Raw genomic sequence first — 21,649 nt, 5'->3', positions numbered from 1 at the left:
ACCGCTGCCCCACTGTGCCTGTCCCCTGCGCCTGTCCCCTGCGCCTGTCCCAGAGCCTCCGCTACAGGTGTGCTCTCGGGGACCACAGGCCCGGGGCGAGTCCCGGCTAGTCAAGCTCTGTGTCCTTGGACGAGTTGGATGATGTCCACATCTGCCTGAGGCGTAGGACCCAAGGGGAGCCCTCGGGAAACCCAGGGCACGAGCGCCATCTTTCATTGATGCTAGGAAGTCAGAACGTCGTAGGGGACGGAGGGCAGGACACTCGCACTTCCCTAAGCTACACATGGGGAAACTGAGGCCCCGGGAGCCTCCGCAGAGAAGCCGGTCACTATCTCCCAGCCTGTGCTCTCCCAGGTTCAGGGCCACCGAGTCTGCCCCGCCCTCCCCGGGGGCATTGAACCTGGCGTGACTGAGTCCACCTCCGTGGCACCTCTCAGGGGCATCTGGGGACGGCCGTGGACCCGCCGTTTGGAGACAGACTCTGGTTCTGCAAGGCCGGCCTCTTCCCACCACGCGGCTGTGCCCATGTCCCCCCCCATCCACACACCCTGTCACTCTCCTGCAGAGGGGACGGGAAGGAAGTTGCCTGCGCAGCCTGGTGACTCCAGGGCGAGATTTAGTGGCGGAGCTGCAGCGGGGTCTCGCATTGCTGAGCCTTCATTACTTCTACAAAATATGTTCCGCTGGGCTCACCCGCGGCCATAAAGCGCCCTCAGTAAATAATTAAGCTCCGCTTGTCAAGGGGGCCGCGGGGGGGGAGCACGGGGCTGGGACTCGGGAGTCCCCGGACCCTCGGGCTGTCTCGGATCCCCGCGACCTTGGGTGGAGCCCGTGACCTTGGGCCGACATCCTCTTCCCCTCTCTGGGCCTGGCTTCCCTGGGAGCAGGAGGAGGAGGTTGGTCCCAACGTCCTGGCCAGCTCTGGAGGTCCCCGGCTGTGCCCCTGGGCCCTCGTCCTCCTATTGGTTCTTTGTTGGCCCAGCTCCAAGCGCTCTCAGCCCCTTGGGAAGCAGAAGCTTCGCGTCGCTGGCAGCCGCCGCCCGGGACAGCGTCACAGTCCGGGGCAGAAACCACCCAGGAAGCAGACCCCACCGCAGAGGAGCCCAGCGCTCCGGGCAGGGCCGGGGCGGCCAGCTACCCTGCCTGGGGGGACCCGGGGCTGAGCCCGGGAGAGTGGGCAGGAGTCAGACCAGGAAGGACGTCCAGGACAGCGGGAGTGGCCGGTGCTCAGGGGAGCCCAGGCCGCAGAAGGCCGGCCAGGGTTCCAAGAGCGGAGCTGCAGGGGGACCTGGGCACTTGGATGTCTCTCGGGGACCACGGCTTTATCCTGAAGGTGGCGGAGCCTCCAGAGTTGGTGCCTTAGGCTGTGACACCCCAGCCTGGAGAGGAGGCTGGTTGGGGTGGAGTCCGTCGTCCCCTGTGCTGCCCCACTGTCCCTCCAGTGTCCTTCCCTGTGTCCGGTGGAACTCAGTGGAGAGTCAACCTGCAGGGTTGCTGGAACAAAATACCACAGCTGGCCGCCTGGGCCCGTGGACAGGTATTCCCTCCTAGTCTGGAGGCCACCAGCCCAAGGTCAAGGTGCCCCCTGGTGGCTTCCTCTGGGGCCCCTTTCCTGGGCCTCGCCTTCCCTCAGCGCTCACCTACGGTGTCCCCTCCTCTCATAAGGACACCAGTCATGTCAGACCAGGGTCACTCTCAGGGCCTCATTGTACCTTAATTACCTCTTCAAAGTCCCTGTCACCAAAACCAGTCGTATTCGCAGGGCCTGGGGACTAGGACTTCAGCCATCCTGCCCAGACCACGGAGGGTCCCCTATTGTTCATGGAGGAAGAGTCGGTCCCTTGAGCGCCCCGGAGGTTTCCATGGGAGGGAGGATTCCTGGAATGTTCCGGCAGGTGGAGGGGCACTCCCACCTCCCCGGCTGCGGCTTGGCTGCTGTGAGCTGGGACCGTGTGCTCTGGGCCTGGCCAGGTTCCGACCTCACCGTTGCCTCGCGGGGACCCCTGGGAGTCCTCAGAGCCCCAGCCCCGTCGGGGGTCCTGCCGGCAGTCTGCGGGTGGCCTGCCTCCCCAGCTCTGCTGTGCAGAGGCCTCGCCCTCGGGCCCCTCCTGATCGGCCCCCACCTGGGGCCTGGAGTCACTTTGCCCTGAAGACCCCGCCTTGGCCCCCACTTCACCATCCCAGCTCTTCTGGGAGGGGTCACGTGTCAATGTCAACGCTGTGTCCTGCCTGACCCAGGCACCCGGGCCACAGATCCAGCTCTCTGCGTGGTCTTGCTGAAGACCCCCTGGCCACCTCCTTGCAAATCCTGCTTGGGTGGCCTCGCGCCCCACCTAGGAGTGGGGCTGTGATTGGCACCTGTTGTCTCGAGCCTCATCCAAAACTGAGGGCCAAGTAATTCCTTCTTTTTATTCGGTGCCAGGAATCCACCCGCGTGCTCTACCACGGCACTTTCCGGAAGTTCCTGTGCACACATCCGCAGCCCCCCGCGAGGGCCTTTGCACGTGCTGCCTCCTCTTCCTCTGCCTGAACTCTCTGCCTGTGGCTGAGTCCTCCTGCAGTGACCTCAGACACCTCTTGATGTGTCCCGCCTGCCTAGCTGGTGATGGTCAGGCTGCTCTTTTCCTTCCTTGGGGTGTTTACCGAGACCTGGGATGATTGGTCTGCTCGCTGGCTCACTGTCCCCTCCATACCCTTCACTCATTTCCTCCCCAGCCTTAGCCCGTCAGCTCCTGTTTGGCCATCGGGTAGCCCCAGGGCTGGCGGCGTTCCTGGCACTAGGCTGGAACTCAGTATGAATGTGTTGGCTGATCTTTCCAAGACCGGATCAGCCAGGGCCAGAGGTCACCGTCTGGCACGTAGGATTGCTCAGAAGGGCAAGAGCCTGTCTGTCCAGCAAGCTCCCGCTGGAGGACCGAGGGCCGGACCTCAGATGCCCAGTTCCACAGGAGCCCAAGGGCCTCAGATGCCCAGTCCCGCAGGAGCCCGAGGGCTGGCCAGGGTGGGTGTGACTCAAAGCAGGAAGAAGCAGGAGGTGGCATGCAGGGCGGATGCCAGGGGGTGCCCCAGGCCTGCTGGGAGCCACGCTGGGTTCCAAGATCGTCCAGGAGTAGCAGAGGCCAGCGGGGAGAGGGAGCCTCCCCTGGGAGAAGCAGCGGCGGGGCTGTGGGGAGCCGAGGGGCCAGGGAAGGGGCCGGGGGGGCGGGCAGAGGCCTGGGGGTGGAGGTCTGCAGAGACAGCCACAGGCCCTGGCAGGAGGGGCGGCGGGAGTCCAGGGCTGTCCTCCCAGGCCTCAAGCAGGCGGAGGCTGGCGGCCTAGTGTCCTGGGCCACACTCACTCTCCTTGGCCCTGATCATCGTGAGAGCATTTTAAATAAGCCATTTACTTGGTGGGAGGGGCACGGTCCTCGAGCCACCAGATGTGCCCGGGTGCTGGGTGCTGGGTGCTCTGCTGGACACCAATGCCTGCAGGTGCGGACGGGGGGCCTCCCCAGGGAGGCCGGCAGATGTCCCTGCAGCACTTCCAGATGGCCTGGGAGTCCCAGGGCGACCTTGGCCCTCAGTGGTGGGCGATGGTGGACAGACTCAGCTCCCTCACGGTCCCTCATCCTGGCCATGGCTCCGAGGTGCCCACGGTCTTTCGGAGGGTCCAGGTGGGGTGGCGGCTGCACGGTGGGACTGCTCTTCACTCCCCAGCAGCCTTCCTGCCTCCTCCGCCTCCCTTTCCCTCGCTCTCCTTCCGGGGGTCACTTCCTTAGTAAGTGACTCACCCCCAGATTCTTGGCTGCTTTTGAAGAGACCCCATAAGAAAGGTGGTCGGGAGAAGATGGGCGTGTCTTCCTCACAGAGTGACAGGTTGAGAGAGGTCGAGCCGCTCCCCTCAGGTCACTCAGCACTGAGCCCCCCGGGAGCCCAGTCCTGGCGGATGAGGAGGTGGAACAGGAGCTGGATCTCTGGGGTGGCTGCTTCCTGGGGCCGTGTTTATAGCTCAGCAAGGGTGACAGTCTACACTTCCCAAGGACAGGCAGTCCCTGGGGCCACGCCTATCTTGGCTTCCAGAAGATTCTGCAGGGGGCTAAATTTAGAAGCAGCAAAGCTGCCTGAACTCCAGGGGGGTCTCACAGGGCGGGACTCAGCGCACCAGGCAGGGACAGTCCAAGGGCAGAGGCGTCAGCTCAGCCCTGTCCAAGGCTGCGGCCCCCAGCTGGTGGGGCAGAGCGGCAGGGCCAGCAAGACCCTGCAGGGGAGGAAGCAGAGCAGGAGGGGAGTGGCTTCCCCCTGCGGAGCCCCCACCTCCTGTGCAGATGGCGCAATCAGCAGAGGCGGCAGATGAGGCCACTGGAGAGAAGGAAGGGTCCCCTGGGGGCCTGTCTCTGTTTTAAGCAGCCCACAGCGTCTGATTCCTGGGGGTGAACTGTGTATTTAAGCGCGGAGGGTGGGGCTGCAGCCGGCAGGATGGCGCTGGGCCAATCAGCCCCTGCTGCAGGGCGGGAGGGGCGGGAGGGGGCACTTCCTGTGGCAGAGGCCACCCCCTGCCCTGCCTCCCTCGGGGGGCGCACTTGACTCTGAAAGTCAAGGGCCTGTGTTCAGACTCCCAGGCCCAGGGCTCAGGCCACCACTGTCCCTGCGACTGCAGGGAACAGCGGGATCCTCAAGTATTCCTGGGACTCTAAGAGGGCAGGGCCCGTCAGCCTTGCTCATGAGGTATACAGCAGGTGCTCAGTAAGTGTGTGTGGATGGAATATAATAGGAGGGGAGAAGCTGGGACGCGGGCTCCTGCCACGCCGGGGTGCTATTTCAGCCTGGGTCCCTGCTCCTCCCTGGGGTGTGGTACAGACCCAGGTGCAGAGGGTCCCCAGCCCCTGGCCCAGAGCAGGTGGTAGGAGATGGTCGAGCCCGTGTCCCCTGGATTCTCTCAGCCCTGCTTCTACCTTGTGGCCTCTGGATGTGGGGACACATTCTGGGCCTTGGGGACCACAGGAGTCTTCAGCTCTCCCCTCTGAGCCGGCCCCTTCTCTGTGGCCCTCACCCCACTCCCTCCTGGGTCTGCAGGTGACAGGCAGGAGCCAGTGGTGGGGACCACTTTACAGAGCTGCCATCTGTTTGGGAAAAAGCTGGTCTGGCTTTATTTTGGGGGCGGGGGGAGCTCTGTCGGCCTCCCTCTTGTCCCTTGTGAGGCTGAGCATAGCACCTCGTTTGGCCTGGGGGGACCCACGAGGAGGCCCATCCCAGGGCGCCTTGTGGCCGGCTAGCTGGCCTGTGTCCTCCGCTGCCCTTCTCAGGGCTTGTGTCAGCCTCCCTGCCTCAGTGCTCTGGGGTCGGCCTCCCCCGGACCAGGCACCCCTGGGTTGAGTGGCCCACCTCACCCTCTGTCCCCTCTAACTCCCTCTCAGTCCTCTTCTGCCCCTGGACTGGCCTGCGCCACAGCCACCCAGGCAGGCGAGGGCAGGGACGTGGCGAGGGTGGTGGAGTCTTTGCGGGAGCCGGGGACTCCAGGGGGCCTGAACTGCAGCTTCCTGGGGGCGGGGACGGGCCAGGGCCTAAAGGTCTGCCCGAGGGCCCTGGAAAACAGCCATCGCCACCCAGCCGGGCCCCTGCGCACGATAGAGGCCCATGGATAAATGGCCAGCTGTCTCTGGCTGGGCCGCAGCCCTGGGCGGGCACTGCCCAGCTGCCCACAGAGTGTTCTGGGCTCACGGGTCTCCCTGCACCAGGAACCCTGGACCCTCAGGCAAAATGCTGGATGCTCCAGACTGAAGGAGGGATGGGAAGGGGAGGCCTCTTCCAGTCCTGGTGACGATCCTTCTGGGGTCCAGGTCTCAGGTCTTGACCCCTGTGCTGGGAGGGGGCCAAGACTGGACCAGATATTTTCTGTTTCTTTAGATCAGGTGAAGCTGCTCAGAGGGCCAAGTATGCTTATGGGAGAGAGAGAGAGAGAGAGAGAGAGAGAGAGGGAGAGAGAGAGAGGGAGAGGGAGATTGATTCTGAGGTTTTGAGAGAGTTTGGGAATTGGTCACATGGAGGCCAGTGAGGCTGAAATCTGTAGGGGAGACCGGCAGGAAGCAGGGAGTCCACTCAGGTAAGAACTGAAGTCGCAGGTTTTTTTGGTGCTGAGGATTTCACCCAGGTCTCTTTATTACTGAGCTACGTCCCTGATCCTTTCTATTTTTTATTTTGAGACTGGATTTTCACGAAGTTGCTGAGGCTGGCTTTGGACTTGCGATCCTCCTGCCTCAGCCTCCTGAGTCTCTGGGACTGCAGGCCTGCACCCTAATACCTGACATCTATGCTACATTCTCGGGCAGAACTGCTGCTTCCTGGAATCTCAGTCTTTGCTCTCGGGCCTCAGCTGATTGGTGGAGGTCACTCACATTATGGAGGGCAATCTCCTTTACTTGAGTCCAGCTGATTTTAGGTATTAATCACATCTAAAAAAGTCATCACTGATGTAATTTGGATTGTAAGTATCCCCTGAAGGCCCCCCGTGTTAAAGTTGGTTCTCAGCTTGGTGCTCCTGGAAGGTACCAGAACCTTTCAGGCCATGTAAGGGGATTGTGCGGATGTGTATCTTCCTCCCACTCCATCACATTCCAACTAGGAAGTGAGGAACTTTTCCTCCATCCTGTGCTCCCTCCCTGATGGACCGCCTTGCCACAGGCCCAAAAGCAATGGGGAAAACTGACCATGAACTGGAACCTCCAAAACCAAGCCAAAGAAAAACCTTTCCTCTTTTTAAGCTACCGTAGGTATTTTGTGACAGTAATGGAAAGTTGATTGACACAAAACTTCTTAGCAACATCTCTGCTAGTATTCAACCAAGCAGCTGGTCCCCATGGCCTGGTGCACTTGGCACGTAAGATCAGCCATCAGACCACACGGTCCACAGGTAATACCTGTGGAACCTTGAGTCGTCACACTTTTCCTCACAGGCCCTGAGCAGGGACTGCAACGAGGGCCATGGTTTCCCCACGAGCAAGGAAGCTCTGTGGGTTTCCTCTTTTGTTCCCTGGTGCATCACCCAGGTCCTGGCACACAATAGGTGCTCAGTAAACTTTTGTGGAATGTAGCATTCCACAGAAGCAGGGACTTTTGTCTGTTTTATTTGCTCCCATATGCCCGTTCATTTCCAATAGAAGTTTCTGGAATGAGTGAGCAACTGCTTCAGGCTATGTATGGGGTCGAGAGGCGCTGATGGATTGCTGCCCCTTCTTCCCTTCCTGACTCCAAGAACCTGCCCCGAAGCCTGGTCCACATCCTCCATCCTTCCTCTGGTCCCTGGGCTCCCTTCTGCCTCCCTCCTCCTGCTCTGCCTCACCAAGCCTGGGCCATTCTCCAGGCTCAGTGTCAGCTCAGCTCCTCCAGAAAGCCCCAGGCCTAGCCAGTCCTGCCCAGTCCAGCTCCTCTGGCTCTGAGAAGGAACATCATTGTGCACAGCACCCTGGACTCAGGGCTGAAGTTTACTGAGCTATAGTTGCTGATCCTGTGAAGGAGGTGTTATCCAGGGTCTCCAAGTGATAGTGACCTCTGCTGACCTCTGACAGGCTTCTGAGATGGGAGGTGACCCCGCAGCATAAACCAATCATCCTGAGGGTTACGTGTCCCACTTAAGTCTTCACCAGGCCCACCTTGGTCCTGTTCCAGTGGTACAGTGGCTTCTGTACCAGTCATACTCCCTTCTGCCCCAGGGCCTTTGCACATGCTGTGTGCACAGCCCAAAACACTCTTCTCTCATTCAGGAAAATTCCTTCTAATCTTGATTCAAGCCTTACTTTCTCCAGAAAGGCATCCCAGACTCACCTGATTTCATGACTCTAGTGAGGTCTGACCCTCCATGTTCGGTTCTGGACGCCCCCACACCTAACCACAGCATTTGCCAGAGGTGCACTTCTTCGTTAGTTTGTGTGATAATGAAGCTCCTGCCTAGTCCCCCAGAGGCCTGTGAACCCATGAGGAGGGGCCAGGTCCGTGCTGTTTCCCTCTCTCCCCGGAGCTGGGGATGGACGGTGTGTGCCGTGGTCTCTGAGTGACCAAGCTTGCTAGGCCTCAGGACTCTCCTGTTTCTTCAAGGACACGCCGGGTCCTGCCTCCCCCAGGCCATCTCCCACTCACCGCGAGGCCATCACGGGTCGGGAGAGCCGGCCCTGCCTTGGCGCATCCTCCGTCTTGGGTGGTGGTGACTCCCTCCGTGTGTCCCCTCACCGCCCCGGTGACCTGCCTGGGGCAGGGAGCAGGGTCTGTCCTCAGCTCTAGACCTGCAGCCCGAGGCAGAGTGGGAAGCGGCCACCCTCCCTGTCCTGCCAGGGTCTGCGCTATCTCCTCCGCCCACCCTGGCCATCTCTGTCCCTCTGCTGACCCTTGGCCACTGCCCCGACTCAGCCCCCGTAGAGCCTCCTCCTGCCCTCCCCGCCTGCCGCCCTTCCGTCCTTCTCCCCACCGACCGCCAGAGCGATATTCTAAGAATATGAAGGAGACCGTGACGTTCCGGGGCTCAGGGCCTTCCGGGACCCTTCCAGTTGGAGTGGCCCCAGCGCCCTGCATCCGGAGCTGCGACCGTTCACCCCTGGACCCGCTGATCACTGTTCCCAGCTTTGTGGCCTCAGTGGCGGCCACGCGGTGCACCAGAGCAGGCGCGGAAGTGAACACACGAGGGCAGAGCTGCGTTCCGATGGGGCTTTGTTTACAAGAACAGGCGAGACCGGACTGGGCCCAGCGCCTGTAGTTCACGGACCCCTGGCTACTAGTTCCAGAAGGATCCGTCCCTGCCCCGACCCCCTTGCTCCTCTGAGCTGTTTGTGCCTGGGCCACTGCAGGGTCACCTGGGGACAAGCCTCAGACACCAGGCTGGTCCCCAGGTGCTGGCACCCGCTGCTCCCTGTCTGATGACGGTCCCCACCCTTCCTCAGGCTGACTCCGCTCACACTGTCGCAGGGCCAATGTCACCTTCCTAGACAGACTTTTCTGACCAGTTTTATTTTCTTCAGAGTGCTCTTGCTGTTTGAACGTGCTTGTTCATCAGCTTGTTTGTCTGTCCATCCATCCACCCATCGTCCGTCTGTCCATCCATCCACCCATCATCCATCTGCCCATCCATTCCCCCATCGTCCACCTGCCCATCCATCCATCCATCCATCATCCATCCATCCATCGTCTGTCTGTCCATCCATCCACCCATCATCCGTCTCTTCATCCATCCACCCATCCATTTACCCATCCATCCACCCATCCATCCATCCATTGTCCATCTGTCCATCCATCCACCCATCATCTGTCTGTCCACCCATTCCCCCATCATCCGTCTGCCCATCCATCCATCCATCCATCCATCATCTGTCTGTCCATCTGTCCATCCATCCATCCATTGTCCATCTGTCCATCCATCCATCCATTGTTTGTCCATCCATCCATCGTCCATCTGTCCATCCATCCACCCATTTTCTGTCTGTCCATCCAGCCACCCGTCCACCATGGCCTGACCTACCCTAGCACAAGCTGAGCTCCACAAGGCAAGGTCTTGTGTGACCTGATCACCAACAGCTCCCATGTCAAGAGTCACTGTGGGCAGATACGCAAATGCCCAGCGAGTGTGTTGACCGCCTGCCCAGGCGGCCTCATGTCCAGGCTCAGGGCTGCTGGCCAGGTCAGGAGAGATGGGTGCACAGGGCACCCCTGCCCGCCTCGGATGCAGCAGCGCCCTGTCCCCTCCGCCTGCTGCAGAGTCTCAGACAACCTGGGGGCCGTCCGTCCTTCTTGGAAGGCTGAGGCCACAGTGGAGTGAAGCGGCCTCCTCGGGGCCTCCAGAGCGCTGGCGCGGGTGGCGAGGAGGCCGAGCTGGAGGGCCGGGCGCTCTGGAAGCACTTGAGAGCCGCACCTCCCGAGCAAGTGCTTAATCATCCTATTAGAGGACAGTGGCCGGGCATTAGGAGCTCCTATAATTATTAATAGAGTATTAAACAACGAATTACCATGAACAATTAAAATTAATCACAGTTCTCCAAGTTAATTGAATTATTCCTCTGCTAGGACAAGTGGCTACGCAGACATAAAAACCAAGAGCCAGCACCGCAAGGCCGTGCGGGTGCCACCTGTGTGCAGGGCGCTCTTCCCTCACCAGCCCGTGGGAGGCGCACGGTGGACAGCTGGGGTCTCGTTGGGCTCCGAGCCGGAGTCCCCAACGTCCAGCAACCCACGGGTGGACCGGACGGCAGGCTGCGGATCCTGCGTGAGTCCTCATCCATCAGGCCGCTCGGGGCTCGTCTCCCCCCACCTCGCTTCCTGGCCAGGCACGTCCTAGTCACTGGAGGCCCAGGGACAAGTTGGCCGAAGTTCTGTCCCTGGCGTGTTCACGGTCAGGGAGCGAGACCAGCACAGTGTCGTGCGCTGGGGCCAGGAGGCTGGGGTCCGCTCACTAGCTGCATGACCTCGAGGTCTAAGCCTGACTTGTAAAATGGTACCTGCTCCCGGGCTGCGGAGAGAGTCCTCAATCAGACGGCATCGCGTCTGCGCCCAGGACGCCGTAGTGTTCAGTAAGTGTTCGTTGGTAACGCTTATGCAGGAGGCCATTTAATCACCGTGAAGCAAAGGAAGGACACCTCACCTGCCCTATTAAGGTCCGAAGCGAGGTTGTCATGGGGCTGCAGACCCAGGCGGAGCTTGTGCAGGTGGAGATGTGGAGGAAGGAGCCCCGGGCCACCCCCTGCCGTGCACCGCACCAGTCTTGTGCCAGAGTGTGGCTGGGAGGTCGTGCCCTGGGGACAGACATGGTCTTGTGTGGGCCCTGGTGCCCTGGGACCCTTGGCATGGCTGCTAGCATGTGGCAGAAGGGCTGGCACGTCCCTCCCAGGCCCAGGCTGTGGGAAGGTGATCCAGTCCCACCAGGCAGCCGTCTTAACTCAGAACCGCCTCTGGTTTTAAGCCTCTGGGGTGATTTGTCGCCAGCACCTCGTAACCGATGGGAGTCGTGAGGGCCAGTGAGGAGGATCTGGTGGGAACCTCTAGGTCGAAGATGAAGGTCAAGCTCTGGTGGGAACCTCTAGGTCGAAGATGAAGGTCAAGCTCGTGGGTTAAGGAGCTGACTTGGCGCAGAGGAGGATGCACTGGGGGTGCGTGGAGGGGAGCCCATCCCTGAACCCTCAGAGCCAGGGCCGGGCGCGGTGCCCAGAGTTCACCTGCGGGCAATTCATCTAGTCCTCCAGCAGCCCCAGGTCGATACTGTTATCACGCTAGTTTTGAAGATAAGAAAATGGAGAGAGTCTGAAAACCTGGCTGCATATCACCACTAATGGCCGGGGTGAGGCTGGCTTGGGAGCCCGGAGGCCCGACCTGCGTCTCTCAGGCCTGCAGGGGCCCGAGCTGAGGAGGTGGAACCAGGCCCTGGAGGAGGCCGGGCCAGCCAGGGGTGTCCACAAATCAGATCCGTACCTGACGGGACAGTGTGGGGTAGGGGAGGGCAAGCCGCAGCCATAGGCTCCTGACCACGGTCCTGTCTGGGGCCAGGAGTCGAGCTGGGGACATCATGGGGGAAGGCAGGCCTGGGCCAGAGCGAGAGGCCTTGGGGACTGTCAGGTGTGAGGTCCTGAAGGGCAGCGGGCAGTTCGAGGGAGGCGCTGGTGCTGGAGCGCTGAGCTGTACCCAGGCCTCTCCGGGCTCCGAGGCTGTCCGGGGACACCCGTGCCTGCCCCACACCTCTGCCAGCTCCAGCTCCCTGATGCCCAGCTTGTGCCTGAGCCCACGTGGAGCCCAGGGATGTCTGAGGAAGGAGGATGGAGGCCCGGCTCTGAGCTGGCGGCTGCCCCGGGCGGCAGGGGCCTGGAGCCGAGCAGCGGCCTCTCCTGGCGTGTGGCTCAGGAGCTGGCTGGGCCTTCCTGGAAGGCTCCGCCCTGTGAGGGGAGCAGGCCTCAGGGAGGGGCTGGGGGCACCTCTGAAGACTGGCAAGGCCAGGGGCACCTGGGCAGCAGAGGTTCCAGTGACGGGCAGGAGCGGGAGGAACTTTCTCCCGCTGGCCTTTGGCGAGGCCTGGGGGGCGCTGTGCCAGCAGCGGGCAGACGCGGATGCCCCTGGACACCTGCGGTGCCCGGACTGCTGGTGAGACCACCGGCTCCGCGTCCAGAGCTTCTGCCCCCACGTCCTGGAGACGCCATGAGGTTCCACGTGGACGTGGCTGGCCCAGCTCTGCTCCTGGGATAGGACCGGACCTGACTGGCAGGGGCCCAGCTCAGACTTGGGAAAGAAATGCTCGGCCGCCTCTCTCTTGTCCCTGTCCCCCTGTGGCCTCTGCGTGGGCCGAGGGAGGCTGCGGGCGTGTCCTGGACCAGCTCCTCCGGGCCCGGCAACTCCGCATTGTTTTCGAATCCAGAGGCTGCGTGGAAATGGATGGGGACCTTTCAACCCGTCCTCTGGCGCCAAGGGTGCAACTTAGCTTTTCTATCACTGACCCAATCTCTGTCCCCAGCTCCCCTGCTGCCCGAGGGCAGGAAACGTGGTCTCAGCCGACTCCAGGTAAACTCAGTCACCTCAGGTCTCAGCTCCGCCGACAGGGACACTCCGCCTCCTGCGCCTTGGGGGCCGTCCAAGTTCCAGGAGTGGCCTGCATCTGGGGACAGCACCTGTCCATGGTGTCCAGCCTGGTCCTTCTGTGGGGTCACTCTTCCCCAAACTGGCACATTTCTCCTCCACTTCTTCTCCCTCCTCCCTCCCCTCCCCTCCTCCCTCCCCCTCTTCCCTCCCATCCCCCCTCCTCTTCCTCCTCCCTCCCATCCCCTTCCTCCCTCCCCCTCCTCCCTTCCATCCCTCTCCTCCCCTTCTCTTCCTCCTCCCTCCCTTCCCCCTCCTCCTCCCTCTCCTTCCTCCCTCCCCTTCCTTCTCCCTCCATCCTTCTCCCTTTCCTCCCTTCCCCTCCCTTCCATCCTCCTCCCCCCTCCTCCCTCCCCCTCCTCCCTCCCATCCCCCTCCCATTCCTCCTCCCTCCATCCCTCTCCCCCTTCTCCCTCCCCCTCTTCCTTCCCATCCCCCTCCTCTTCCTCCTCCCTCCCATCCCCCTCCTCCCTCCCCTTCCTCCCTTCCATCCCCCTCCTCCCCTCCTCTTCCTCCTCCCTCCCATTCCTCTCCTCCCGCTCCTCCTCTCTCTCCTCCTTCCCCTCCTTGATGGAATCCAGCAAATCTCCATGCTCTTCCATGCAGAATCCCAGGATTTAACCCCAATTCCCGTGGGGCAACGGTCTGCTCAGGCTGCTTGCCAAGGGCTTTGGGCTTCTGCTGCGGTTCAGACGCTCAGGTGAGCTCGCAGGGCCGGCTCTGCGCTCTGCCGAGGAGCCCTGTTTACCCGCGAGCTCTGCTCTCCTCCCTCCTGCACCCCGGGGATCAGGGAGGAGCCATGCTGAGCACCCGGGAAGTGGGTGTGGGAGCCAGGGACACCTGCCTTTTCCCAGGAGGGACCACTTGAGCTCAGAGGGGGCGGACGGTGGTCGGGTCATGGCAGCATGGCAGCCAGGGGTGTGGCTCCCCTCCTCTGTAGCCCTGCTCACCTCAGGGTGTCCACAGTCTGCTGGGGACACCTCAGGTCCAGGGGACAGATGTCGGTGGTTCTTAATGGCGTTCGAGTGGCCAACAGCACCGTCCCCGGCCTCTTCACTGGCCTCTTTGATGCGTGTCCATTCTGACTGCTTTGAGCCGTCTGCTCTTACGGTACCGCGACAGCCACGGGCTAGAACGTCGACGGCCATGTCTGCGGACTGATTCTGGAGGTGGGACTGGTCAAGGTCATAAGCACGGCAGGTTTCGTAGGTACCAGAGGCAGCCTGTGAATCCAAATGTCTCCTCCAAATCCCAAGAAAGACCCAGGACGAGAGGTGGCAGCGTGCGCCCTGGACACATCCTGGCCTCCGAGCCTCCTGTCCACTCGGTCCCGGGTGTCCAGCCCCTGGGACTGGGTGCTGGCACCCACCCTGGCAGATGCTGCAGCCAGAAGCAGCTGCACCTGGATGCAGCCTCAGCTGCCCTCAGAGGACAGAGGGGTCCTCGTTCCCACGTCAGGGAGGGGACACGCCAGGGCAGGCTGGTGGAGCTGCAGGTCTGGGCTTTGAGGCACTTAAAGGGGACTCTCACTCAGTGGATGGATCTGGGGGCAGGAAACCTCCCCCGGAGGCCCGTGGCCTGGTCCAGGGTGGAGGCCGTGCTGCGGGGGAGGGAGGACCGGCAGGGCCGTGCTGTCCCCTGCCCTCCCCTCTCGCCCGCGTGGCAGGGCCCTTCCTCCCTGCTCGGCTATCAGGGACAAGGGCACCGTGAGTGAGCTGATGGATGTGTCCTTTGCCTGGAAGAGGGGGAGTCGCTGGAGGACAGGGAGGGGACAGAGAGGGGCCCAGCGGTGGCGCCCGGCTCTGCTTTCATGAGGGCAGAGGAAGGCGGAGCTGGCAGGGACCGCTGGGAAGAGAGCGGAGACCCCAGTCTGAGGGCGGAGGTGCCGTGCCGGCCTCTGGCCTGAGAGAAGAGGCCAGGATCCATTGAGGCAGCTCCCAGTGGCAGCTGCCTCCAGGGGTGACGTCGTGAGAAGGCAGCGTGGGTTGGCGGGAAGAGCGCAGGCTTGGTCGTCCCAGGGACTTGGTGGAAATTCCAGCCCCACCTCTGACAAGCTGTGTGACCTTGGCTCTGTTGCTTTGCCTCTCTGAGTCCATTTTCTCACTAGACGGCATTTATACCTGTATTCACCCCCGAACCCCGTGCTTGGCTGTGACCACCCAACGCACAGGAGTCACCGGACTCATCTTGCTTGGGTAGGTTGGCATCTGGGGGGATTCCTGCCAGAGAGATCTGAGGCTGGACTTTGAGGTCTTGGCCTCCCTTCTGAGGTCCTCTGGCGTGGGGTCTCGGCTGCTGAACTCTTCTGGACCCCTGTGGGCCTTGTGGCTTCTCTTCGTACCGCTGCTGGGACAGTGTCCAAGCAGGAGTGCGGCTCTCGGAGGGCGTGGTGAGGAAGATGAAGGAGACGAAGACGCTCGCTCAGCAGCCGGGCGGGTGGTGATGGGCAGGCCCAGGTCACCCGGCCCAGCCAGGAACACTCTCTGTCGCTGCGGTCACCTGTGAGGAGAAGCTCATGCAGACCAGTTAGATGCTGGACCCAGGCCAGGCGGGCAGGAGCCAAGCGTCTGGACACTGCCCAGTCGCCTGCTCGGCTAGCCTCCCTGGCCTTGACCTCCAGCCAGCCTGACGCTCCTGACTGGTCAGTCCCTCTTGCCCTACGGGGTCCCACGGTGGAGCCCATGGGCAGCGTTGATACTGGGACAGGCGGAGCTGGTGGAAACCAGTGGGAAGTCAGAGGCCAGCACCCCAAGACCTGGTGCAGTGAAGACGGGTCTCAAGGAGATTAAGGTGAGCCGGGGGAGACGGTCGCTCAGTATCCCCAAGTATCCGCCATCCCTGAGCGATGACTTGACTGCGTACGACGTGCTGATTACATGCGTCGTCCTGTTGAATCCTCCCACCCACCTCTTGAGTGGCTGCAATTGTTATCTCCACTTCGCAGGTAAGGAGACAAAGGTTCAGAGAGGCTAAGCCACTTTCCCTGGGTCACACAGCCATTCTGTGACAAAGCCAGGAATTTGATGTAAGTCTGTCTCCCAAGCAGGCCCCTGGAGGGGAGAAGCCCAGGGCAGGCCGGGGTCAAATGCTCCCAAGAAAATGAGAACGATGACATTCACGCCCCAGGGCCGAGACAGGGGAGCGGCTCGTCTGCACCTCCACCCCTTCTGCAGACCAGATGGCTCCTCCTCCGTCTTGGCCCTGTGCCTTGGACGCTCTGTCCACTCACAAAGAGAAACTGGGAGATACCCGCTGACCACCTCCACCTCCATCCAGTGGTGGACCCCACGGAGTCCCTCCAGGGGCCTCCTTCTTGGACCTGCCTCCGTTCTCCCCTGGGCTGGGCCTTGGTTTCCTTCTTGCGTCTCCGGAGTTCTTGCCTTTGGCTTCAGACTCCTGCCCGCTCTGGACCCTCTGAGCAGGCTCCTGCCCAGGTGGCACCCAGGGGCCCCGGGCAGCCCGTATTTGAACTGCGTGCGACAGGGGCAGCACCAGGAGGGGCGAGGCTCACACGGTACAGAGGCCGAGGCAGGCGGCCTGCAGGCTGCTCCTTCCGTCTCTGCTCCCAGGACAGGCTGCTGGTGGGGCAATGGCCAGCGGGCAGCACGACACAGGATGACTTCAAAGCCACTCTCTGGGATAACTGTGTCACGTCCAGGAACAGAGAAGGTCAGACCAGCCGGTCGCAGCTCGACGCCAGCGAGTCTGGCCAAGAGGAGCTGCTGGTGTGCAGGGGCAGGGCAGGGACAGGGCAGGGGCAGGGCGGGGGCAGGGACAGGGCAGGGGCAGGGCGGGGGCAGGGCAGGGGGCAGGGGGGACAGGGCAGGGGGCAGGGCGGGGGGCAGGGCGGGGGCAGGGGGGACAGGGCAGGGGCGGGGCAGGGGCAGGGGGGACAGGGCAGGGGCAGGGCGGGGACAGGGCGGGGGCAGGGGGGGCAGGGGGGCAGGGCAGGGGCAGGGCGGGGGCAGGGCGGGGACAGGGCAGGGACAGGGCAGGGACAGGGCAGGGCAGGGCGGGGGCAGGGCAGGGGCAGGGCAGGGGCAGGGCGGGGGCAGGGCAGGGGGCAGGGCAGGGGCAGGGCAGGAGTGGCAGATGGGGTCCACCTCCTGCTGGGATTGACCAAGGGCTGAGCCCAGGGGGAAATCTAGCTGTGGGTTCCACATCACCCAGGAAGCCCTGGTTCTGGGGGCTTCTAGGACCTCGAGAGAGGGTCTCTCCTTATCCGGGGTCCCTGGCAGGGGCTCTGAGGGGACCCGGCCGGCCAGCCCTTCCCTCTGCCTCCCTCCCTCTGGCCGCTTCTCCCTCCTGCCTCCTCCTCTCCTGGTCTCCATCATGGTGGTGCCCTCTGCACCCGCCACGGGCTCACCCGCCCAGCGCCCTGCGTCCCCCAGGCCCTCTGTCCTCTCCCTTCCATTCTCCTGTCCACCCGGCCACCCAGGGCTCCTTCCCAGGCCCCTCCCTGCTGTTCCCTGTGCCCCCCGCCCCCCTGCCCCGGCTCCTGGAGTCTGACTGCTGAGTCGTCCCCACTCCCCGGGGCTTATTTTGGGGTCTCTAGTTCAAGTAACTGTCGGCAGTGGAAAACGGGGTCTGCAGCCTGAGCGAGCTGGTTGGCTGGGCCGGCTTCCTCCCGGGAAAGGGGTTCCGAGCACCTGCTCGGGGGTTGAAGGGTTAAGCGAGACAGTCTAGACAGTGCCCAGCAGCACACGGCTGGCCAGCCCGGCCCCCTGGAAAGGAAGCAGCCGGATCGCAGACCTGGGCTCTCAGGGTAGCTGGCGGGCTGGGCCTGTGTCCTGCCTCCCGGGCTCTGCCCTCCACCCAGCTCTGCCCTCCACCCGGCTCTGCCCTCCACCCGGCTCTGCCCTCCAGAGGTATGGAAAGCAGACACAAAGGGAGGGCAGGGTGGGCAGCAGGACGCGGTTAAATCAACTCGGTCCCAGCAGGGGGCCCAGGAGAAGCCGCGGGCGTCATGCCAACGGCTCATTAGCGTGGAGACCTGCTCTGACTGGCGCAGGGCTGGGGATGTTTCCGGAGGGAGCTGCTGTCCGTGGAAGCTCTTCAGCAGACCCTGTGGTCATGGGGGCCCTGCTGAGATGAGAGGGCCACCAGACCCCCGGGGGAAGGTGCGCTGGCTCCCCCAGCCCTGCAGGGATGCATCCCCAGAGGGACCCGAGAGGCCAAAGCTGGTGTCGTCTTCTGAAGAGCAGGGTCCTTCCCTAGTGAGATGGCCTCCTGGCAGGTCCCCCGGGCCCCGGGGAGCACCTTCGAACCAGGCTTTGTGTGTGTGACCGTGGCCTCTGCAGTGAGCCAGCTGGGACGTGCTGCTCCAGAGTCACACTGACAGCGCCAGCCGCTTGCCGTGGTGTAAACACCCCGCAGACTCTGATTTCAAGCCCAGTGTGACGTCGTTCAATGCGGTTCGGGAAGAGATCTCGGGGACGCCCTTCTTCCAGGAGTGCGCCTACCCCACAGCCTCATCAAGAGCTTACCCAGGAGGGAGCCAGGGTAAGAGCACTAGGCAACGATGGGTTTTATGTATTTATTGTCTTTGTTCGAGTGCAATTTATTTAACGGTAAGTTTATATAATTTGATTTTTATTAATGGTTGTGTTCAGTCATTAGCTCAGAATATTTCTGAGAATTTAACCACTGGTTCTCCCCAGCCAGCTCCAGAATGTCACTTTTCTTACTTGACATGAAGTTATGTTCCCCCCACGCCTTCCACTTTGGGGTGTGGCCAGAGCATCATGCAGAAGTGGGAGCTGGAGAAATGGAGAAAACCATCCCGACCTTGAACTTGAACCATCCCCACTCTCCCACGTGGGGCCGATCTGGTGTAGAGCACGTCACTTTCTCTGCATCGTTCATGTGAGAAGTGGGCGGGGCCCTGGAACATTTGACTTGGGTTCGAATTCAAGTTTCCCCATTTGGTAGAGGTGTGACCTTGAGCAAGTGGCTCTCTCACCCTTTTGAGTAAATTGCATAAAATTATTAATTTAACATATTTATTGGGCACCTGTTCCATGCCAGACACTGGCAATAAAGAAGAAAACAATGAGATAAAAAAATCCTTCTTTGCACATGGGTCTGTTTTTAAAGGGCAAAGTATCTTCCTGTGCGTGATACAGTAGGCATCTTTCAATGGTGCTTGCTGCTTATTGTTTACATGTTGTTGCTTCTACTCACAGAGCATGAATGGGGTGACAGTGGGTGGGATTCTGATATTTTTCAAGACAAGGACCTATTGCTACCAAAAGCACAGTATTCTCTCTCATAAGAATTTAGCCTTTGTAGTTTTTAAAACTGAAATTGACTCCCTACCCTGATAGGGTGTATTTTGCCTGGATTTTGTATCATCTGATCATTAATGATCCATCCATCAATCTGTCCATCAACATATCCACCCACATAACCATCATCCACCCATCCATCCATCCATCCATCCATTCATCCACACATTCATCCATCTATCCATTCATCCATCCATCCATCTACCTACCCACCTATCCATCCACCCACCTATCCATCCATTCACCCATCCATCCATCTATCCATCCATCCATCCACCCACCTATCCATTCACCCATCCATCCATCCATCCATTCACCCATTCACCCATCCATCCATCTATCCATCCATCCATCCACCCACCTATCCATTCACCCATCCATCCATCCATCCATCCATTTACCCATCCATCCATCCACCCATCCATCCATCCATTCACCCATCCATCCATCCACCCATCTACCCATCTATCCATTCATCCATCTACCTATTCATCCATCCACCCATTTAACCATTCATCTACCCATCCATTCATCCATCCACCCACCTATCCATCTATCTATCCATCCATTCATTCACCCACCTATCCATCCATCCATCCACCCATCTGTCTATACATCCACCCATCCATCCACCCATCTATCCATTCATCTACCTATCCATCCATCCACCCATCCATTCATCTACCCTCCCATCCATCCATCCATCCATCCACCCACCAGGAAGAATATGTCTCCAATTCTGCTGTTTTCTTCACAGGAAACTCAACGAATATAATCCTTGGCTTCTCTGCAGTCTGTCCCAGGGGAGGTAGAGTGTGGTATTTGGTGAATTTGGCTCATGTCCTTCCCATCTTCTCACCACTTGGAACTTGCTGTCTACCGGAGGCTGGCCTTATTCCCTGTTCTCTAGCCCCTTTGTCCACTGTGGTAACTACTGACCACCTGGCCAGTTTGAATAGAGAGGAGTTCTTCATGTAAAAATTAAATTTGAAAACCAGCATGAAATAAAAGAATCTCAAAAATCTCATTAACAATTTTATATTGATCATTTATTGAAATGATAATGTTTTAGAGGTATTGCATAAAATAAGAAATATTGCTAAGATCAGCTCCACCTGTCCCTCTTTTTATGTATGGCTAATCAAAACGTTTAGTAACAGGTGTGGGGGGCCTGCAGGTCAGTGCAGGTCTGGACGTGAACGCTGTTCTCCCGAGGGGCCTGGGTGGCGGGTAGGGGCCAGAGTTCTTGGGTTGAGCCGGGGAGGAGATCAGCATTTCAGGGCCAGGGGAGGCCGGAGGAGCCGTGGGGTGGCTGTCCGTGGCTCTGTGGGACTGGGCCTTGACCCCTAATCCCATGGGAGCCAGCGAGGGTTCGGAGTGGAGGCCTGTAGGTCTGTGAGGCAGGTCCCCTGTCCAGCGGGCTATCTCAGGCGGCAGGACCTCCAGGACTCCTTGCCAGTGCCCTAGTGTCCTCTAGGGTGTGGGGCCCATGGCCTCCTCTCCTGAAGGAGCCAGGAGCATCTGGAAGCAGCTCCAGCACAGCGACTGGCGGCCGACTTCTCGTCCCTCCCCCGCAGCTCCGTGGTTTCATCCCGCGCTTTGTCCCCTCGGGCAATTATTTATCACTCCTTCCCCAGCGCTCCTGAGACGCGCTCTTGTGAGAGATGCTGCGCGGATCGAGTGGGAGGCGGCACCCTCAGGCTGCGGCTGCGGCACCTGAGCGGCAACGCATCGCCCGCCGATTCCGCCGCTCTCCGCGTCCAGGGGTGCAGGAACCCCACTCGGGTGCTCGGAGCTCTTCGTGGAATCGAGTGGAGTGGGTTTGCGCAGTGCGCCTCGGTGGGGACGCTCTCAGCCAGAGGCAGCCTCCTGCTCTGCTGCCCGGCCTCCACCCCATCAGAGCCGGGCTCCTGCAGGGCCGAGGGCCGACCAGCCTCGCTCCAGGGCTCCCCGCGGTTGCCTGGTTCAGGAGGTCGGTGCGCTGTGGAGGGGCCCAGCTGCGGCCGGCCCCGCTCCTGCTGGCTGTGCAACGGGACCAGATCCGGCCCTGCCTGTACCTCTGTGAGGAGGCCGGAGACATCCGCTCACAGCTTAGGCTGGGAGGGTCACCGGAGACGGTGGGTGTGGGTTATCTGGCTGCGGAAAGGCCGCCCCCAGGTGGCGACTCAAAACCACAAACGCACCCTGCTTCCTATGGGTTCTGAGGTGGGCGGGGTCCTGGAACCGCCCAGCTGGGCGATCCCGGCTCAGTCTCTCCTGGGGCCTGTCAGTCCACCTGAAGGCTCGCCTGGCCCGGAGAGTCTGCAACACTGCCAGGTCCCCGAGGCCTCACGTCCTCTGGGTGGGGAGGCTTCACTGTGTCACACCGCGGGCCTCTCCACAGGGCCACTGTGACGTAACAAATGGTCAAGAGAGCGAGAGGGCTACCACGATGCAGCCACGCTATCTTTTTCTCCCACAAGGTTTTAACAAATGCAAAGGGTCGCACAACCATCACTACAATCCAACTTGAGAATATTTCCGTCACCCCCCCAAATTTCCTTGCATGCATTCACAGTTAACCCCAGGCCCACTGTCCGCCCAAGGTGACCACATTCTGCTTTCTATCCACGTAAGCATCTACCACTTCCTTCAGAAGGAAACAGACTGTGTAGGGTTTTCCATAGGGGCTCTTTCACTTAGCAAGGAGCATTTGAGGTTGATCCATGTGGTTGCATGGATCAAGGGTCCATTCCTTTTCATTGCTGAGTAGTATTCCACTGCATGAACATACCACATCTTGTTCACCTGAT

General features: G+C 60.9%; 1 long non-coding RNA gene across 1 annotated transcript; it reads left to right on the top strand.

Moving 5' to 3' along the window:
* The first annotated feature begins 18,002 nt into the window (after positions 1–18,002).
* Positions 18,003–19,841, top strand: LOC124977835 (uncharacterized). Its single transcript, XR_007107271.1, has 3 exons — positions 18,003–18,072; positions 18,231–18,435; positions 19,615–19,841. It is a non-coding gene; the product is annotated as an uncharacterized LOC124977835 (long non-coding RNA).
* The last annotated feature ends 1,808 nt before the right edge of the window (positions 19,842–21,649 follow it).

This window comes from Sciurus carolinensis, chromosome 1 (assembly GCF_902686445.1).
Source record: "Sciurus carolinensis chromosome 1, mSciCar1.2, whole genome shotgun sequence".
Taxonomy (NCBI): Eukaryota; Metazoa; Chordata; class Mammalia; order Rodentia; family Sciuridae; genus Sciurus; species Sciurus carolinensis.
Note: the sequence above shows the minus strand (reverse complement) of the source record. Positions and strands in the feature narration are given on the sequence as shown.